General features: G+C 39.5%; 1 protein-coding gene across 2 annotated transcripts in view; it reads left to right on the plus strand.

The window, feature by feature from the left end:
* Dtd1 (D-aminoacyl-tRNA deacylase 1) overlaps positions 1-21,867 on the plus strand; it is a 179,388-nt gene that overhangs the window by 15,634 nt on the left and 141,887 nt on the right. The gene's annotated exons all lie outside the window — the stretch shown is intronic.

Below are 21,867 nucleotides of genomic sequence, written 5' to 3' on the forward strand. Positions count from 1 at the left end.
GGAGGGAAAGGGAGAGAGAAGGGAAATTGCATGGAAATGGAAGGAGACCCTCAGGGTTATACAAAAGTACATACAAGAAGAAGTGAGGGGAAAGGGAAAAATAATACAAGGGGGAGAAATGAATGACAGTAGAGGGGTTAGAGAGAGAAGAGGGGAGGGGAGGGGAGGGGATGGGGGATAGTAGAGGATAGGAAAGGCAGCAGAATACAACAGACACTAGTATGGCAATATGTAAATCAATGGATGTGTAACTGATGTGATTCTGCAATCTGTATATGGGGTAAAAATGGGAGTTCATAACCTACTTGAATCAAAGTGTGAAATATGATATATCAAGAACTATGTAATGTTTTGAACAACCAACAATAAAAAAAAATAAAATAAAATAGACAAAATGATATTTACTTTATGGTATCTTCTCTTTAAAATAAAGACCTGGCAAATGAAAAAAAAAAAAAAGAGAAAACAAATAACCTTTGACCTTCTAGGTTTAGGTTCTTTTGCTTAATACAGTGGTCTCAAGTTCCATTCCTTTTCCTGCAGATAACATAATTTCATTTTCATTTATGGCAGAACAAAACCCCATTGTGTATGTATACCACATTTTCTTTATCCATTCATCTATAGATGAACACCTAGCTGGTTCTGTGGTTTGGCTATTGTGAATTTTGCTGCTATAAACATGGGTATATATGTTAATGCATGGTTATGCCTATCACTATAGCATGCTGACTTTAATTCTTTAGGATAAATACTGAGGAAGAGTAGAGTTTGGTCAAATGGTAGTTCCGTACCTTGTCTTTTGAGGAACCTCCATACTGCTTTCCATAGTGGTTGTACTAATTTGTAGTCCCTCCAACAGTGTAAAAGGGTTCTTTTTTCTTCACATCCTCTCCAGCATTTATTGTTTGTATTTGTTTGTGTGTGTGTGTGCACGCACGCGCGCGTGCTGAACCCAGGGGTACATAACCACTGAGACACATCCCCAGCCCTTTTTATTTTTTCATTTTGCTAAGTTGTTGAGGCTAGCTTTGAACTCTCCATCCTCCTGCCTCAACCTCCTGAGACTCTGGGATTACAGGCGTGTGCCACTACCATGCCTGGCCTTTTCCCACTTTTATACTAAGACTTTTGTACTAAATCTTTGAAACTTGGTATGTAGTTCATACTTCCAGCACACCTCGATTCAGACCAGCCACATTTCAGGTGCCCAACAGTGACTAGTGCTTATCATACTGTGACTAGTGCTTATCATACTGGATAGAGTAAGTTTAGGTCTTTGTTCACCTGCTTACTGTTAAAAATGCTGAAATAGTTTAACTAATCGTGGTTTAGTTTAGAAGTCATCTCAGGATAGAGGTTTGGGTTTATGGGAAAATTATGAATCTGAAAGATTTCATAAGAAGGTTATTTAATTCTCTTTTCTTTTCATGTTTCTGGCCTTTTTTTCAATGTTCTGGAAAACACATTCAGCCTCATTTTGTAATATACTTTGAGAACTTTTTAAGTAGAGTGTTTCTTTCATTATCTAACTTCAGTATCTCTTCCTCCTGTTATACCATTTTGTAGACATCTAATAATTGTTAGTCATTAATTTTATAGTGTTTCCCATTCTTCAGCTTTCTGTTTTTGGATTGAAGAAACTCAGATTCCTTTTTAGTGGGCCTGTTTTCAGCCTTAAGTAATAACATTTATTAAATGTTTTTGAAGCTCTATAGCAGAGCCTCCATTGAGGATTATCAGTTTATCAGATTTGCTCATGTTTAGATGGGTGATGTTCCAGTTCCTCCTTGCCATTTCCTTTTCTTTTAATTCTCTTTTTTTGCAAAAAGTATCCATTTGCCATAAGGACATAGATATTCCAAGTGAGCAGAACATTCTTGCCTTAAATCAAATCCCACTTTTTAATTGGTTCTGATAGAGCAGAATATGTTTGCCTCTTCCAGAAATATCCATGTAACCCCATTCATAAGTCTATTCATGTCTATCTTCAGTGCTTTTTCTTACCCTGTGTCCCCTGGGGTCATCTGACATGGCTTTGCTGAAAATATGTTTCTTCACAGAATGAATAATTAAGTTGGGTCTTCCAAGTAATTATTTTTATTTGCTGCGCCAAGGATTAGATCTTGCCAGCATTGTCTTCCCTGCTTGTAGATATTTGTGGAACCATCCATTTCTGAGTAATTTCAATTGTATTTTAGCAGGCACTTTAAATGGGAGAACATTAATGGTTATTACAGAATGTTTGAGTGAAAGCAAAACAGCTTTCATGTAAACTCTTAAAGAGGAGTATTTTATATATTGTTAGATGTTTTGTCTTCCTAAAAATACCTTTCACTTTTTGAAGTGATATGTATTTTATCTAGGAAATTATATGAAGTACATGAAGAAATATACTGTAATTTTATAATGGATCAGAGTTTAAGCTTATGAGATATGATACAACTGATCTTTTTTTTTTTGTTACCAGAGATTGAACTTGGGGTCACTTGACCACTGAGCCACATTCCCAGCCATATTTTGTGTTTTTTGTAGAGACAGGGTCTTACTGAGTTGCATAGTGCCTTGCTTTTTGCTGAGGCTGGCTTTGAACTCTTGATCCTCCTGCCTCAGCCTCCCGAGCTGCTGTTGTAGGCGTGTGGCACAACACCCAGCTACAACTGATCATATTAATGAAATATTGACAAGAATTATGTGAAGAGTTTTAATCAAAATCTTTTTCCAAGTCTTTTGGACTTTCACAAGGATTGTAGTTATAATTGAGCGAGGTGCATCACTCTCGCTTTTGGTCTTAGTTCTTTTACAGCTTTCAGTGGAATAAAATGCATAGAGTGTATTTTACACATTTGCTGTTTTTTTGTTAATTTCAAGAATTTGGCTCTGAGCTCCAATATGGAAAACCCTCTGTGTGCTACAGGGATACTTGAATGCAAACAAACTGCTAAAAGGCATTTCCTTTATTTTAGGATTTCAGGGCCATTTCAGCAACTTTAAAACTTAAAATAGTTTAATTAGATTTGACATTTCTTTTCATTTCTTTTTTTTTTTATGACTGAACATTTTACGTTTAAATTTAACTCATTTCTTATTTGCTGTTAAAATTAAATGGAGAGAAGTTTTGTGTCCCTTTTGTTTCTTCTGTATATTCCTTTACATCCCAACTGGTGCCCATTCGATTATAGACACTTCCTCTCCAGCTACCACTCCTCCTGCACAGACCCTGCAGTGGCTCATATGCTGGACAGCAAAGTCTGTCTTGGTTTCCATTTTTTTTTAATGAATTGCTGATGATAGGATTTTAATCTGTTTCCCTGGATCCATATGGAACGAGACCCCTGGGAGCAAGTTAGTTATGAGTTGGTCCTGCATAACTTTATTACTATTAGTGTATAGCATGTCAGAATATATCTGTCAAGGGCGTATTATGTTCCTGGTCTTGTGCAAAGGAAATAATCTTCATGTTGGATCTTCATAGCAACCCTATCAAATGGGTACTAGCACTACCCTCATTTTGCAGGTGAGGAGACTGAGATGCAGCAGGATAACCTGTGGAAGGTTGCTGAGTATATAAATGGCAAAGCCTGGAATCAAACCAGGAGCCATCTCTAGAGGCCAAGCTTCACTCAAGTCTTCAGTTCACTCATGTCACACCCTTTTGCCTTCTTGACCTTCTCTGGAAGTTTATTGGGACTTCCTGCTTTCTCTGCCCTGCTTAAGGAAACCAGTAGAGGGTTTTGGACCTTATAAGGTCTAGTGAGAGCAGAGCAGTGTACTCCATGGCCACTCTGTCTTTTATCTTGGAGCAGTGATGTTAATCCGGAGTTTTTGGTCGTGTTTATTGCTGGGGGATATTTTATTGGTTCTACTCAAGTAGAACCATGTTTTCTCTATTGATAGGACATTGTTTATCTACCAGCCATTGTGCTAGGTTCTGGGTAAATAGTGCTGAGCAAGAAAGATGCTGTCTCTGCCCTAATGGAACTCACAATCTAGTGGGGAAGAGAAATTCTGAGCAAACATGGCTGGTTTTGCTATACCAGGACACCAGTTCTAAAAAGCTCATGTTCTGCAAAGCTACTGCTAATCATAGGACTTGCAGGAAAAATGGGGTAAATAGCAGACTGCTAAAATCCACCAGCAGGCAGTAGGCTCTTACTTTTCATTGTTACAAAATACAGTCAGAGGGGCTTCTGCCAGTGCTGAGGGCTTTTCCTTTTTCTGCTAAAAATGGGCCATTTGTTCCTATTGTTCTGGCCCTCCTTGCCTAAGAAAACCTCCTCTGCTCTGATGCAGCCTTTGCAGTATATGTATGCACTTTTTCTCATTTATCAGTTGTAACTGAGTACATTCTCATTTCAGAAACAAAGTTTCCAGAACCTTTTGTAATGACTAGTGTGATGCATGCTTTGGTGGGTATTAGGAGTGGATAATGGGATTGGGTGCTAAGGTTGTTGTGGTAAATGTGCTTAGGATTGATTCTTCTTTTCTTTTTATTTACAAAAATATGTTTTTTAAAATAAATTTTTATTTGTTCTTTTTAGATATACATGACAATAGAGTGTATTTTGACATATAATACATAGATGAAGTATAAGATTCTAATTAGGGTCCTATTCTTGTGGTTGACAACATGTGGAGTTTCACTGGTGGTGTATTCATATATGAACATAGGAAAGTTATGTGTGATTCATTTTGCTGTCTTTCCTATGCCTATCCCCCCTCCCTTCCCTTCATTTCCCTTTGTGTAATCCAGTGAACTTCTAAACGCACCCCGCCCCTCTGCCCCATTGTGTGTTAGCATCCACATATCAGAGAGAACATTTGGCCTTTGTTTTTTTGGGGATTGGCTTATTATACTTAGCATGATAGTCTCCAGTTCCATCTATTTACTGGCAAATGTCATAATTTCATTCTTCCTTTTGGCTGAGTCATATTCCATTGTGTATATGTACCACATTTTCTTTGTTATTCATTCATCTGTACCACATTTTCTTTATTCATTCAATTAGTTTGGTTCCATAGCTTTGCTATTGCAAATTGAACTGCTATAAACATTGATATGGCTGTGTCACTGTAGTATGCTGATTTTAGTCATTTGGGTATAGACCGAGGAGTGGGATAACTGGGTCAAATGGTGGTTCCATTCATGTTTTCTGAGGAATCTCCATACTGCTTTCCAGAGTGGTTGCACCAATTTGCAAACGTTTGAGTATACTTTTTCCCCAACATCCTTGACAACATTTATTATTTCTTGTGTTCTTGATAATTGCTATTCTGACTAGAGTGAAATGGAATCTCTGTGTAATTTTAATTTGCATTTCTCTAAATGCTTAGGGATGGTGAACATTTTTTCATATATTTGTTGACCATTGTATTTCTTCTGTGAAGTGCCTGTTCAGTTCCTTTGGCTTGAGCTTTGATTCTGCCTGGTCTGGGTTTAGGTCATTTGCTGAATCTACTTGACCCACACAGAAAGTGGTTAATAATTATGTTTATATGTGGGCATGCACTCTCACTCTTGGTTAAATATAATTGAGGTTACTAGGATGCATGTACTTAAATTGGAAAACACCCCTAATTTTGTCTGTTCCCCAAAAGGCTTCTTCCCTGGGGGATTGGGTAGGTAAGCCTCAGAGCAGAGGTCAGGTTTGCCCAGGACTCTCAAGGTTGAGCAATAAAAATCCTATGTCCTTGGAAGCCCTGGGCCAACTAAGATGGCTGGTCTGCTAAGAAACAGCCCCGTGGCAGGTCAGTTCTCATTGCACCCTGGGCCAGGTGATCTTCAGTGCTTTGTGCACAAATGCATCTTCTTCATGTAGAGACAAGTAGGGGTTAAGAGGACCATCAGGGCTGAAGGAATGATACAGGTCATGGCCACATCTCTAGGAAAGATGTGGAAATGTTCATCCCCTAGTACATGGTGTGCTTGGCCTGAGAAAGATCCAAGAGATTCAGGGCAGATGTGGATAGAGGAGTGGAAAGGAGACTACAGTGCTGGAAAACATGGATAGCAATCTGACCACTTGGTCATGGTGTGTGTTGGCTGGCTTCTATATCAAGAATCTTTATAGTTATATAAAGACAACATGAAGACACGTTTAAACTGAGACCAGAGGGTGAGAAAAGATGCAAACTGTAGTATCAGGATGTGTTTTGGTGACTGACCTATTAGATGCTCTCCCTGTGTCCTAGCAAGCTCCCTAATTCTGCACCTTTCCTCTCCTCCCTCCCTGCCTGTGTTCCTTCCTTCTGAGGTGGCCTTGGTGCACTTTCATCCTCTTCCTTCTCTTCTCTCCACTTGCCTCCCTACCTCATCTCATCCTCCTGGGCCTCCCCACATTGCTTGGGCTTCTCATAGTCAAGTGGTCTCTGGATTTCTAACATGGTGCTGTTTTCCTTCAAAGTGAACCTTCCAAGGATGGTTGTTCTAAAACAGGAAGTGAAGGTGCCAGTCTCTTAAGGCCAGGCTTGGAAAGGGGTCAGATACACATGTGCCATAAACAGCAGTCTCACAGCTCCTCCAGAGGGGATAAATCCCTCTTGCAATGGAAGGCATGTCAAAGAGTTTGCGGTTGGTATTTCTAATCTTCCAAAGCTCATGACTCTGGTGCTCTCAGAGAGTGGAATTTTTCTCATACACTGGCTGTTCTTCAAATAATTACTTTAGGGAAAAACCCCTAAAGCACAAATTTGTCAGTTTCCTCCCCTCTATGACAGAGTGAGCCAGAGCTGAGAGTGCTTTATTGAGCCCCCAGACTGAGTGGGCCTAGGAACCTGGGCAGTTGTGGCTTCTGCAGCCCCCAGGAATCCCTAGCCTTGGGATGAATGCCAAAAGCAAATTTGACTGGAGACATTAAACACTCTTCAAGTTGAGTGTTGAATGTGCATTAGGTTTATAGTTAGGAAAAAAAAAAAGTTATCCCAAAATGGAGTGGTTAAAAGAAGGATCTGCACTGCAAACTTCTGGTCCCAGCTCTGAGCCATTCACAATGGGCCCAGGAAGGCATTTGCTTGTCGTCTTTGGTCAGCAAATTAGAAGCTGCTCTGGTATTAAAAAGAGCTACCTGTATATTTTCTGTAGGGTCTGATCTATGGTGGGCATCAAAGTGCTAGAGAAATGTGGACTTAAGGAGGACAGCAGCTTATGATGGCCTCAGAGCCGTGCACAGCGTGGGACATCCACTCTGTCCAATTCTCCTGCAGCTTCATAATGCAGAAAAGGTGCCAGGCGCTGGAAGAACACAGCTAGTTTTTGCTTTGTGGTTAGTACTTAATTTCTATGGATTTGTTTAATTTTCTACTCTTTTTACTATTTAAATCATTTTAACAGCATGAATGAACTTTCAGCAGAAGCCTGTTTTATGGACTTTGGCAAGAATTGTGATGCGAAAGTCATTACTTTTAATATAAATTTAGGAAATTACGTTGTGGGATAGTGTTTTCATTGTTCACAAGTGGCAAGGCTGGCAAACTGAGGTGCAGGCAGATGCTCTTATGTACAAGTTCTTGTTTTTAAATTTCTGGTGCTAGGGCTTGAGTCCAGGGCCTTCGCCATGTTAGGCAAGTGCTCAACCACTGAGCTACATCTCTAGCCTCTTGTGTAGAAGTCTGATACCTAAGTGTGATTGATGTTGTCCCAATTGGTTAGTGTTTTCTGTCATTCCTTTTTTCACTCTCCAGTAACTTACCTTCTTAGTTCTGCGTGTCTCTTTTTCAGCCTTACATCTCACAGCTGTAATATCGCTTCCCTCATCCCAAAGGGCAGATTTTATCTTTCATTCTTAATTCTTATTTTTTCATGATTCTTTCATTGATTAATTGTGAACAGCAACTCTTAATTTTACAAGTTTTCCTTCTCCCTACCTAAAATAAGTGTCATGGCTGCTTTTAAGAATGTGTCGGTGTCCTGGTGGTGAATTTGTACCCTATTGTAATGGCAGAGTGCTCATAACCAAGTTATTTTGTGTGATGAATGCCCCTGGGTTTAGGGACATGAGGACACACTCCTTTTAGTGGCTGTCTCTCATTATCTCTTCTTTCCTGCCACATTTGGATCTGGAATGTCCCTCAAAGACCCATGTGTTAAAGGCTTGGTCCCCAGGGTGGTGCTGTTGGGAGGTGGTAGAACCTTTAGGAGATGGGGCCTAATGGTAGGAAATTAAATCACTGGGATGTGACCTTGAAGGGAATATTGGGACCCTGGCTCCTTTCTATCCTGCTGCTACTTTCCAGCTGCCATGAGGAGAACAGCTTCCTCCACTTTGTACTCCTGGCTGTGATCTTCTGCCTCAAAATGACAGGACCAACTGAGCATGGTCTGAAATCTCTGAAACCATGAGCCCAAATAAAGCTTTCCTCCGTATAAGTTCACTATCTCTGGTATTTTGTTACAGTAATGGAAAACTGACTAACTTCTTCTCTGGGCTTCTTTTCCTTTCCACTTTTATTTTCCTTCATCCATTTTTTCTCATTTCCTGAGCTCCCTCCATATTTTTGTTCATGAATTGTCCTATGAAGTCTCTTATGGCGATTCAATTTGAAGAAATAGGACAATATTTTAAAGGAGTATACAGGAATAGGTGAAAGAAACTCCTGTTCATCATCATCATGATCCAAGTACATACAATAATGTAGGATGAGAAGAAAAGGCTGAATCATTCAGCAGGAGGAATAGGAAGAGTTCAAAGCCTATTGATTCAGGGTCTAGGAATTCAGAAATATTGATAAATTAATTGACTGTATTTTAATGTTCTTTAAACCAAGGCTTGACTGAGCAGATAAATAGTATAAGTTGTTTGGCCTCTTAATCATTCATTCTCTTTTCTGTATCCTGAGTGAATCCTTCTAATTGACTGATTTGTTCTTTGATTGTGCCCAATCTGGAGTTTGGCCTGTCCTTTGCATTTAAGTCAATCATTTTTATTTGAGCATTTGTTTTTCTTTTTACAAATTATTTTTAATATTATTTATTGTGGTAAAATGCACATTATATAACATTAGCCATTTAAAAGTATAAATTCAATGACATTTAATATAGCCATAATGCTGTGTACCATTGCTACTGTCTGGTTTCATACACCCCAAAAGGTAATGCCATACCCATTAACAGTCAACTTTTCATTCTCTCCTGTCCCTAGCCCCTGGCAACCAGTAATCTGCTTTCAGTTACTGGATTTACCTGTTTCTTACATTTCATATAAATGGAACTATACTCTGTGGCCTTTTATGTCTGGCTTCTTTCACTTAGCATAATGTGTTTAAAGTTCTTACATGTTATAGCATGTATCAGTACCTCATTTCTTTCTTTTCTTAAAAATGTATTTTTACTGCAATCTGTACACGTGGTAAAAATGGGAGTTCATAACCCACTTGAATCAAATGTATGAAATATGATATGTCAAGAGCATTGTAATGTTTTGAACAATAATAAAAAATGTTTTTTTAGTTGTAGATGGACACAATATTTTTATTTATTTATTTATTTTATATGTGGTGCTGAGTATTGAACCCAGGGCCTCACGCATGCAAGGTGAGCGCTCTACCACTGAGCTACAACCCCAGCCCCCTCATTTCTTTTTAATGAATAACATTCCATGCATAATTATATCACATTTCATTCATTCATTTATGGTTATTTGGGTTGTTTTTACCTTTTGGCTATTTTGAATAATGCTGCTGGAACATTTATAAACATTTTGTTTGAATACCTGGTTTTGATTCTTTTGGATATATATTTAGGAGTGAAATTGCTGGATCATGTGGTTTAGATACTACCAAGCTGTTCTACAGTGGCTGACCCATTTTATGTTCCTACCAACAATGTGTGAGGAGTTCAATTTTCTGTATTCATGCCAACACCTATTATTTTTTTTAAATTATAGGCATCCTAATGGGTAAGGAGTAGTACATCTTTGTGGTTTTAATTGCATTTTTCTAATGATGATTGATATGAGCATTTTTTCATGTGCTTGTCAGTCATTTGTATATCTTCTTTTTCCCCCTCTTGTATCAGTTTATTTCTTTATTTATTTAATTTTTAAATTTTATTTTTTAGTTGTAGCTGGATGCAATAACTTGTTTTTTTTTTTTAAATATTTACTTTTTAGTTGTAGGTGGACACATATCTTTATTTCATTTTTATGTGGTGCTGAGGTTTGAACCCAGTGCCTCACGTGTGCTAGGTGAGCAGTCTACCACTGAGCCACAACCCCAGCTCCAATACCTTGATTTTATTTACTTATTTTTATGTGGTGCTAAGGATAGAATCCAGGGCCTTGCACATTCTAGGCGAGCACTCTACCACTGAGCCACGAACCCAGCCCTCAATTTATTTTTAAAAAAAGTTAATAAACTTTTAAAAGTAGTTTTAGGTTATAGAAAAATTGAACAAAAATTATAGAGTTCCTGTATATCTCCCCATGCCCCCTTTTCATCTTGCATTGGTTTGATAAAATTGTTAAACAATTGATGAGCTAAAATGATACATTAACCAAAGTCCATTGTTTACGTTGGAGCTCACTCTTGGTGCCATACATTCTCCAGTTTGGACAAATGTATAATGACATATATCTACCATTGCAGTAACATACAGAATAGTTCCATTGCCCTAAAAGATCCTCTGTGAGCCACCTTGGCCCCTCCTGTATTTCTTCTTTGGAGAAATGTTTATTCAAGTCCTTTGTTCATTTTTAAATTGTGTGTTGTTTCTTTTTGTTGTGGAATTGTAATAGTAATTTTTTTTTTTTTTGTACAAGGGATTAAACCCAGTGGCACTTAACCACTAAGTCACATCCCAGCCCTTTTTATATTTATTTTGAAACAGGCTCTTGCTGAGTTGCTTAGGGCCTCCCTAAATTGCTGAGATTGGCTTTGAACTCACGATCCTTCTACCTCAGCCTCCACTAAGATTACAGGCATGCACCACCACGCCCAACCTGTAATAGTGATTTATGTATTCCAAATATTAGAACTCTGTCAGATATATGATTTGCAAATATTCTCTTCCTCTCTATGGGTTGTCTTTTCACTTCCTTGATAGTATTCTTTATTGCTCAAAAGTTTCTAATTTTGATGAAATCTGGTTTATTTTTTCCTTTTGATGCTTAGATATTTTTGGTGTTATGTCTAAGACCCTTGCCAAATTACAATGTCTTGAAGATGAACCCTATGTTTTCTTCACAAAGTTATAGTTTTAACTCTTACATTAAGGTCTTTGACCCATTTTGAGTTAACTTTATATATGGTGTGAGGTAAGGATTTAGCTTCACTTTGGGGGATGTATCTATCCAGTTATCCCATCACCATTTGTTGAAAAGTCTATCAACACTCAGTAATGGTTTTTGTACCCTTATCAAAAATCAAGTGATCAAATATATGTATGGCTATATTTCTGGACTTTCAATTCTGTTTCATTATTCTATATGTCTGCCCATATACCAGTACCACACTATTGGGGATTTCTCCAAATTTTTTCTTCTAATCAATGTGAATAGATGATATGATCAGGTAGTTCAAACATCAAAATGATATTAAAAGGTCCTCATTAGGAAGTTTTACTGTTCCTTTTGTCCCTGTCCAATCTGTTTCCCTTGCTTTAATACTTTTTTCTATCCACCCAGTGTTTTTATGCAAATGTGAGCAGATATGAGTATATATATCTCTTTTAATGCAGAAGATAATATATAATATGCTGTTTTACATCTTGCGTTTCACAGTATGTCCTAGAGATTCTTTCCACCATATCAGTTAATAGAGACTTCCTCATATCTCTTCTTTTTTAGCAGCTGTGGAGTGTTTATGGCAGGAACATAGCCTAGCTTACTTAATACTTGCTTTGTTGGACTCTGGGTTGTTTTTAATTTCTGTCTCTTAAAAAAAAGTGATGCCTGTCTTGTTCCAGTTTTTAGAGGGAATGCCTTTAATTTTTCTCCATAGAATGATGTTGGCCTGAGACTTAGCATAGATAGATAGCCTTTACGATGTTGAGATATATTCCTGTTATTCCTAGTTTTTCTAGTGTTTTGAACATGAAGGGGTGCTGTATTTTGTCAAATGCTTCTTCTGCATCTATTGAGATGATCATATGATTCTTATCTGTAAGTCTATTGATGTGATGAATCACATTTATTGATTTCCGTATGTTGAACCAACCTTGCACCCCTGAGATGAATCCCACTTGATCATGGTGCACAATCTTTTTGCTATGTTTTTGTATTTGATCTGCCAAAATTTTATTGAGAATTTTTTGCATCTATGTTCTTTAGAGATACTTGTCTGAAGTTTTCTTTCTTTGATGTTTCTTTGCCTGGTTTTGGAATCAGGGTGATATTGGCCTCATAGAATGAGTTTGGAAGTGCTGCCCTTTTCTAGGATGGTGAATTGTGATGGACATCATTATCCAAGGTACATGTGTGAAGACCCGAATTGGTGTGAACATACTTTATATACAATTAGAAATATGCAAAATTTTGCTGTATATGTGTAACAAGAATTATAATGCATTCTGCTGTCATTTATTTAAAAAAAATAAAAAAACCCCAGTGATGCACTGAATAAATTTGTACATACACCACTTCATGTGTGGATACACCTGTAGGACAAATTCTTGGAAATGGGATTAATAGATAGTGCTAGGTAGGTGTTGTTCCTTTTGGCAGTGTGTGAGACTGTCCTACTCCTCCTAACTTTGTCAACAGTGTGCATTGTGAACTAGGGATTGATCCCAGGGTCTAACAGACCTCTTGTTGCAGAGTGTGGTTGAACATTTTTAAGATATTGGAGTGATTTGTATTTCTTTTTCCATCAGCTGTTCTTGTGCTTTGTCCATTTTTCTACTGATATTTGTTAGGTTCTTTATTTCTGCGAGCTTTTTATATATGTTGAATTGCAAGTGTTTTTCACCATTTTATTGTTTGTCCTTTGGCTTTGCTTAAGGGCTTGTTTGCTGGTCAGAAAATTTTGATCCTTTAGTAGTTGATAATCAAGTTTTTGAAATGTCTTCTGGATTTTGAATTTTAGTTTCCTATTATGCATACCTATGATATTTTTTACTCAAAAGTTATAAAGAAATTAAGCCATTTTCCCCCTAGTGCTTTTATACTTTCATTTAAAAATTTTAAATCTTCAGTCTCTTTGGAGTTTATTCTGTATAAATGTTCAGCATGGATTCAATATTTCTCTCTCTTTTTTTTCCCCAGATGTTTACTACATGGTTTCCCAAGCCATTTATTGTAAATACCATCTTTACCTGTGCTAATTTGAGATTCTGGCTTTATCTCATGTTAAATTCTTACATGTATTTATGAACATTTACATTGTGTTTCTTTTCTGTTCTTTTTCTCTGTCTGTGTATATGCTGAAGACAAACTATTTTTGATACTGAGTTGCTTTACTATTGTTTTCATAGCAAATAAAGTGAACTCTCCCACATTACTCTTTAGATTTTTCCTAACTATTCTTAAGTATTTATTTTTCTAGATGAATTTTAAAACCAGCTTATCTACTTTTAGAGAGCAATCTATGTTATTTTTATTTGGAATGCCTTATGTTCATAGATGCATAAATTCTATGTTCCATGTTGCTAATCCTGTTCTAGCATATTCTCTTACAAAGTTTATTTAAGGTTTGTTGGCCTTGGTTGGCCGAACTCCAGCCCTGGTTAATACAGTTCTCTGTCTGCTCTGCATCTGCATCTGCACCTGTACAGTTGAATATGGCTGAAGAAAACATCATCACCAACTAGTCTCAAGTTGTGACCATGCCCTGCAATTACGGCACTGCCGAGGAATTGTAATACACTGACCTGTTCATTCATTCTGCTCTTCCTTGTGCCTGTTCTCTCTCCTCAAACTACCAGTACCCCATCTCTCATTTTCTCCCTTCGCTATTGACTGTATTTATTTCCCTGAGAAAACTGGAAGAGAACTTCCAAAAGTTCCCCCAACTCTACCTGCCAGCATATACCCAGGACTCACCCAGTGGCTGACCCTTGTACTGCACATCAAAACTGGGATATCTTTCCCTTTTTCCTGAGTCAGTTGTTGTTCTTCTCCTGTGTTGTTCCCTTTTACTTGCAAACATGCTGTTCATTTTCCAGTTTAGGGATACCCTCTCAGAGTCCCACCTTTCCTTCTAGCTCTTCCCCATGCTCTGCTCCAGTGCACCACAGGCTTTGTAAACTGTCAGTCTCTAATTCTTATTCTCTCAGAAATTCACTCCAACCAGTCTTTGCTCTGCTCTTCCCCCAGAACTGCCCTTGAACAGGGCTCTGGCCCTTCTCTTTGTTGAGTCAGTTTTTTGGTCTTCAGCTCATTGGTCCCACCAGCGGGATTTGATCTGTTACTTCCTCCTTCCTTGAAAAAATATCTTCATTGGACTTCAAAGACTCCACACTCCACTTCTTTCATGTACTTCACTGATAGCTTCTTTTCAGTCTCCATGCCCCTGATAACAGTGTCTCTTCTACCTCTTCCTTCTTCTGCCTCCTCCTCTTCTTTCTCTCTCTTCTTTCTCTCCTATTCATCTTTCTTATCCTTCTGTGCTGGGGATGGAACCCAGGGCCTTGCACATGCTAGGTAGGTATTCTACCAATGAGCTACACCCTGACACACCCCACCCCCATCGCCTGCCACCCTTATCTTTTTAACTTTGGAGGACTCAGTTCTTTGACTTTTCCTCATTTACACTCAGTCTGTGGTGATCTTGTCCAGTCTTTTGGCTTTGAAGATCATCTGCATGTCATGACTTCAAACTTTTTCTTTCTAGGCTGGATTCCCATACCCACACTCGGACCCATCTTCCTGGCTACCTCCACTTGGGCATTGAAGAGATCTCTCAAATTTAGCATGTCTTACACTGAACTCGTGTTCTTATTTCCTGACCTAGACCATGACATCTGTGGGCTTCCCCATCTCAGTTGGTGGTCATGCCAGTGGCTTAGTGGCTTAGGCAAAACAAAACCAAAGCCAAAATGAAATAGAACAAAAACCTACTTTCAATTGAACCAACTAAAATGTTGGCTGGCTGGAACATTTTTGGTAAGTATTTATATTTCAAACTTTTTATTTGGAAATCATTTAGACTTATAGAAAAGTCACGCACATAGAATACTTTAATCTAGCTTCCCTTGGTAACATCTTACACAGTTATCAAAGCCAGGGCAATAACATTGATAACTCATTAGGACTGAACTTATTATGACTTAATATGGGTTTTGCTCATATCCTTTTTCTGGCCCAGGATTGAATCCAGAATTCCATATTGCATTTGGTTGATACATCTCTTTAGTCTTCCCCAATATGTGATGGTTCCCCAGTCTTAGTCTTTCCTACCAAATTCCTTTTGATGAGTTACTTAATTTTTCAATTCCTTGTAGAATACCTTTCAGTGTGCAGCTGCCAGGTGTCTTCTCATGATTGGGTTTGGGTTATGCATTTTGGGCAGGGACGCTGCAAAAGTAATCTTGTGCTCTTCTTAGGGCACTATATCAGGGGGTACATGATGTCCACGTGTCTCATTATCTCATATGTTTCTCCCTGTCAAGTTACTGTTGTCCTCTCTGTAGTTGGTAAATGTTTTGTATGGAGATGCTTTGAGACTATACACATATCTTGTAATTCTACACCCTGTCACCCATTCTGATAGTCTCCACCCATGGTCTTCGCAACAGTTTTGAGATATTTGTTTAACCAGCCCCATTAAAAAAGTATTGCTTTTTAAAAATTTTGTTCTTTTTAGTTATACATACAGTAAAGTATATTTTGACATATTATACATACACGGAGTATAACTTATTCTAATTAGGATCCCATTGTTGTGGTTGACAATGATGTGGTGTTTCACTGGTTGTGTATTCATATATGTACATAGGAAAGTTATGTCTGATTTATTCTACTGTCTTTCCTATTCCCATTCCCCCTTTCCTTCATTCCCCTTTGTCTAATCCAATGAATTTCTATTCTTTCCTTCTCCCCCCTCTCTTATTGTGTGTTAGCATCTGCATATCAGAAAGAACATTTGGCCTTTGGTTTTTGGCGATTGGCTTATTTCACTTAGCATGATAGTCTTCAGTTCCATCCATTTACTGGCAAATATCATAATTTCGTTCTTCCTTATGGCTGAGTAATATCCCATTGTGTATATATACCACATTTTCTTTAATCGTTCATCTGTTGAGAGGTACCTAAGTTGGTTCCATAGCTTCGCTATTGTGAATTGAGCTGCTATATACATTGATGTGGCTGTGTCACTGTAGTATGCTGATTTTAAGTCCTTTGGGTATATACAGGAGTGGAATAACTGGGTCAAGATGGTTCCATTCCAAGTTTTCTGAGGAATCTCCATATTGCTTTCCAGAGTGGTTGCACCAATTTGCAGTCCCACCAGCAATGTATGAATGTACCTTTTCCCCCACATCCAACAAAAAATGTTTTGCTTTGCTGCTTTGGGAGATGAGGAAGATTGTTCAGGATACTTTATCTGCATGTGACTCTAGGAAAAAGAGGTTCCTATGTGGTCATTTTAAAGTTAAAGAAATGGCTTTCCCATGCTCTTTAAGTAAGAGCTTTATTTTTAAAGAGGAATGGAAGTTGATTTTTTTCCCAGCCTTTTTTTTTCCTCTAAGGGTTAACTTACTGAATATATTTCCTGATCATCAGCATGCTGATTAAACCTTTATTGGCTATGGCATATGCCTGTAAGAGATTTCTCAAGTGTTCATGTAGAACTTTTGCCTATGTATTCAAAGGAGAAATTGGCCTGCACTTTTTTCCCCTATATTCATGTCCAATGGTAGGGCAATACTAGCCATGTAGAATAAATTAGAAAGCTTGTAATCTTTTTCTATTGTCTGGACCAATTTAAATGACACAAGAATTATTTGTACTAATAGAACTTTTTTTCTTTTTTTGATACTGGGGATTGAACTCAGGGCCACTGGACCACTGAGCCACACCCCCAGCCCTATTTTGTATTTTACTTAGAAACAGGGTCTCACTGGGTTGCTTAGTGCCTTGCTTTTGCTGAGGCTGGCTTTGAATTTACGATCCTCCTGCCTCAGTCTCCCAAGCTGCTAGGATTATAGGTGTGCGCCACCGCTCCTGGCTCTAATAGAACTTTTTAGTAAAACCCTGAGGACTGGACTTCCTTGGCTATTGTGTTGGTCAGTTTTCTAGCACCCCTCAAATTCTTTTGTCCATAGTCTACATCCCATCTGGATTTCAAGTTTACTTGAAGATAATTTATAGATTTTTTTTTTTAAAGAGAGAGAAAGAGAGAGAGAGAGAGAGAATTTTTAATATTTATTTTTTAGTTTTCGGCGGACACAACATCTTTGTTTGTATGTGGTGCTGAGGATCGAACCCGGGCCGCACGCATGCCAGGCGAGCGCGCTACCGCTTGAGCCACATTCCCAGCCCAATTTATAGATTTTTAAAAAATGATTTAGAAAGATCTCTATATCTAGAATCATATCTCTTTCTTATTGTAGTTTAGTTGCATTTTCTTCCCCCCAAAGGATTTTATATTTTTTCAGAAAACTAGCTCTTTAGTTAATTCATTAAGTCTAGTTATTTATTTATTTTTTTTTGCATTCTTAGTTCATTGTTTTGCTTTGGTCTTCACTCTTTGATTTCATCATCTTCACTTTCTCTTGTGTGGTTTATTTGATTTCTTTTTCTAGTTCCTTATTTCATTTAGTGTTCTAATAAATGAACTTGTGATCCTAAACTTCAGTGTTTTGCATGATTCCTCTTCCCCAAGTCTGGTCCATCAGCAGATCCTCTCAGCCTCCCCTTTGACACACATGCAGAATCTGGGAACAGGATGCCACTTCTGCTGCAGGCACCCAGCCCAAGCTGTCATTGTTTCTCATCTGAATGATTCTGACAGCCTGTTCCTGGGTGTCCTGCCTCCAGCTGGGTCTTCCTTCAAGCTGTGCCCAATACTGCAGCCTGAGTGAGCCACCTCCCCACAGAAGTTTATGCTGCAGTGGTAACATACTTTTAAGATGGGAACGATTTTAAGGATCATTGTCTCAACAGTAATGACTAGAACAACTGTATGTGTGTGTGTGTGTGTGTGTGTGTGTGTTTGTGTGTAGAGGGGGGTACAGTGAAGAGAGTTCTGTGCCTTTCTGAGGACTGTGGCTCTCCTCCTGGATGGGGATAGGAGCAGGTGGAAGGTAGTTCTGAGCAGAGGCTCACTCTGGCTGTGGTGGTTCCCTGCTCAGGGGAGGGTTGTCATTTTAGTCTTCCCAGTCCACCTTGAAACTTCTCTGAGGTTGCTTCTGCTGTATGTTTTTTGCCTCCAGAAGCTCTGACCTGGGTCAAAACCCTGCTGTGAAGCCCCTCAAGGCCACTTTGCTCCTACGGTGAGGATGTGTTCCTTAGGCCATTTTCCGTGCTGCCTCCAGCCACTCTGCCCAGCCCAGCCCAGCCCCGCAGTGGTTCTGCAGTGAGGTTAAGTAATATATCTTAATACAGTGGAATAATAAGATATGTGAGAAGCTCATCAAATGACACTGAATTTGAATGTAGATCCTTTCCTATTGTCATAGTCCCAGGGAGAAATTACAGGCCAAGGTTAAATTCTGTATCTTAATCAAGTCCAGAGGAATTTAAGTCTGAAATCAAATCCTATGACCTGGTGAACTCAGAAGCCACCTCCCTTATTGGTTGGTTGGTTAGTTGGCTGGCTTGTTTCTTTCTTTCTTTCGCTGGGGATTGAATTCAGGGACTCTTTTCTATTGAGCTACATACCCTGCATTTAAAAAAAAAAGATATTTTATTCTGAAATGGTCTTATTAAGTTGCTGAGGGTCTCACTAATTTGCTGAGGCTGGCCTTGAACTTGCAATCCTCCTGCCTCAGCCTCCCGAGTCACTGGGATTATAGTCATGCACCACTGCCCCTGACCCTACCTGGTTTCTTATTTGGCTGCTCTTGATGGAGAGCTTAGTCAAGTCTGGGTTTATTCAGCAGTTGTGTCTAAGCTGTGTCACACAAATATCCTTGTAGGTCCTTTGGAGCCTCATACACTGCAGTATCCCTGCACAGGTTCCTTTGTGTCTCCATTAGAAGACCAGGCCGACTTTAGCCTCCTACAAAGATACCTGAGGCACAGTAATGCCAGGCCCAGGCAAGCTAGAGATGCCTGAGCAAAGCCTGATGGTCAGAGAAAACCTTGCCTTGAATCTCCATTTATGCAAAAATTATGCTACCTTGATGGTCCTGAATTCAAGACCTCAGAATTTAAGCTTAGTTGGGAATTTTATCTCTTGGTTGAAGGTAAATTTTGGTCCTAGGTCTTTCCCATTCAAATATTTGTTTCTGTTAGTGCACCTTGTTTTTAGTTCTTAGGTTTGGGATTGAGGTTGGCTCCTTGAGACAGGTACCCTTGGTCTCCTGTGATTAGGCATTTTTGGTATTGGGCCACAGGGCCTGTCCCTTCCCCAGTACCTTGATGTTCCAGGCCAGGACCATCAAGGTAGCATAATTCTGCCCTGTGGTGGTATCTCCCTCAAATGGTTGAACCTCTGTGGAGCCAAGCAGACCATGTAACAGATCGAGTTGGTATTCTTGGCTATCAAAAATACTCATGTGGCTTTGGGATTTTGAATTGGTGAATATTCATGGTGTGTGGAAAAGCATGATACACATTGTAATCTCAGTCACACAAAATGGGATGTTGCGTATGTATATGAATGACCTGGAGGGATACATCTACCTAAGCTGCTTATAATTGGATGACTTTGTTCTTTGCTTTTTTCCTTTTATGCACATAATAAATTAAAAAAAAAGCTATTCTAAAAGCTGGTGGGGGGTGGGGGAAGATGAGGAGACCAGAGTCTGGGGAGAAGCCACAAAATTCCAGGATCGCAATTCCAGACCCCTCCAGGACCATATGGAATGGAATTGGACCGTGGTTCTCCTGCTGTCCACCTAGTGGGGTGTTCACATTCTGAGAAACTTAGCTGTCAATGCCTAAAGGGTCTATAATGTTCCCATTAGCTGACAGATTTGATCTTCCCAGTTGAGTCTCTGAGGAACATATTTTCTAGGGACTCTGTTCTCTGCTGAATCCTGCAGAGCCTTTGCCTCTTCCTTCCAGGCCCCTTGGAGCTGGCATCTGCCACTGTGATGGGATCTCTGTCCCAGTGTGGTGCACTGGCATTGGCCACATCCTCTGGGAATGCCAAGGAGCATGCCTGTCTCCATAAAAGGAGCTCTGATTGAGGACAGAGCCGTCTCAGAGGCCAGCAGCCCACAGGGTCACTCCCACATTCTCTGGGTTAATCCTGCATGTCCACATCAAGTTCCTGCTGCTGGGTGGTGACCCTAGCATGGCCATGGACTTATTTTGAGCTCCCTGCCAATGCCACTCCTTTGCTTGATTTCTTCATGTCCCCGGCCTGTGTATCCAGTATTGGGGTTTCCAGTAGTAACCCCTTCTTCCCTGCTCAGGTTCAGCGTGTACAAGACACATTGAAAACAGAACAGAGACGAAGCCTGGGTGGTGAGGTGCCTCCTTGGTAGTTAAGAGCTGCTTTTAAGGGATGTGTTCAGATAGGCTAACCCGAGTCTCCTTGTTCCCTAACAGTCCTCGGAGGTAGGCTGAGCCCTAGCAGGTCATGCCCTTGCTCTGGAGAGAAAATGGGCTTGATTGCAACTGGGCCAAGAAGCAACAGTGCACCCCTTTAATTTTTCCCATTTTTCTTCAGTAGCATGCTTGTTTTACTATAGTTTTTTTTTTGTGCTGTCCCCAGTTGCCCAAGTGCCACCAGGGACAGTGGTAGGTGTGATGATAATAGTGACTGAGACTTCCTACATGCTCACTGTACTCTTACATTCACCTCCTAACTGCCCCAGGATGATTGTCCTGCTGTTGTCCTGGAATAAACAAAACCAGGGAGAGGAGGTTTGTGGGTCTTTTTGGAGAGTGGGAAAAGCCAGTCTGGCATTGTCCAAACGGGCGTGGGCACTAGCCTTTGCAGGTAAGTGGTGAATCCTGTAGTGAGGTGCCACCTTCCAGCTGGGGAGCTGGGGTGCTGGGGGTGTGCTCAGACAGCTGTTGCTGGAGACCAGCCTGTGGCTGCTAGGACCCCAGCTGGGAGTCTTCCTGCCTGAAACATGTGGCATAAATGTGTTTGACATGTGATTATCCTGCAGCCCTGGGTGGAACCCTGAGACTTGTATTTAAGAACAACTTGATTATATCATTGAAGGAGCCCAGATGTAGTTTAGTAGCTATGTTTTTGTCTTTTACTTTAAAAAATATATTTATTTTCTCTGGCCAGTCTAATTTTTCTTGGAGACTTTACCCTTTGATCTGGACTGGAAAAAAATGTTACCGGTTTAAGGCCTCTTAAAACATGTCTTTGGATTTATTGTGTGTACAAATGGAAATTCAGATAATAGTTCTGTAGTTAACTGAAGAAAAACAGGAAAAGAAAATAAATTTCTTGCTACTTGAAATGATAAACACCGTGAAGCATTGCCGTATATCCTGGCAACAGAAATTCAAGGTCGGAAATAATTCCTTTCCTCCTGAGTCTGCCTTCAGCCTCCCTAAGGAGTGCAGCGGCTGAAATTTGCCACTAATTGTAGCCATAATTTTAGCATGCAATTAAACACATGATTTCCTTCCCAGCTGATGTCTTTTTAGCTAATCTGACATGGGTAAAACAAAAGCTCTGCTAGTTTGAATGGCCATTTTAATCTGATAGGAGGTCACGAAAAGTCATCAGTATTTGGGCACATTTGGCTCCCTGGAAGGAACTGGAGTAATTTTGCATATAAAAGTGGTGACAGCTTGGGTGCTTCTAGTACAATTTACAGTACTACTTACTTACTGTGGGCCCAAGAAGACCAAG

This window comes from Marmota marmota, unplaced genomic scaffold (genome assembly GCF_001458135.2).
Source record: "Marmota marmota marmota unplaced genomic scaffold, marMar, whole genome shotgun sequence".
NCBI lineage: Eukaryota > Metazoa > Chordata > Mammalia > Rodentia > Sciuridae > Marmota > Marmota marmota.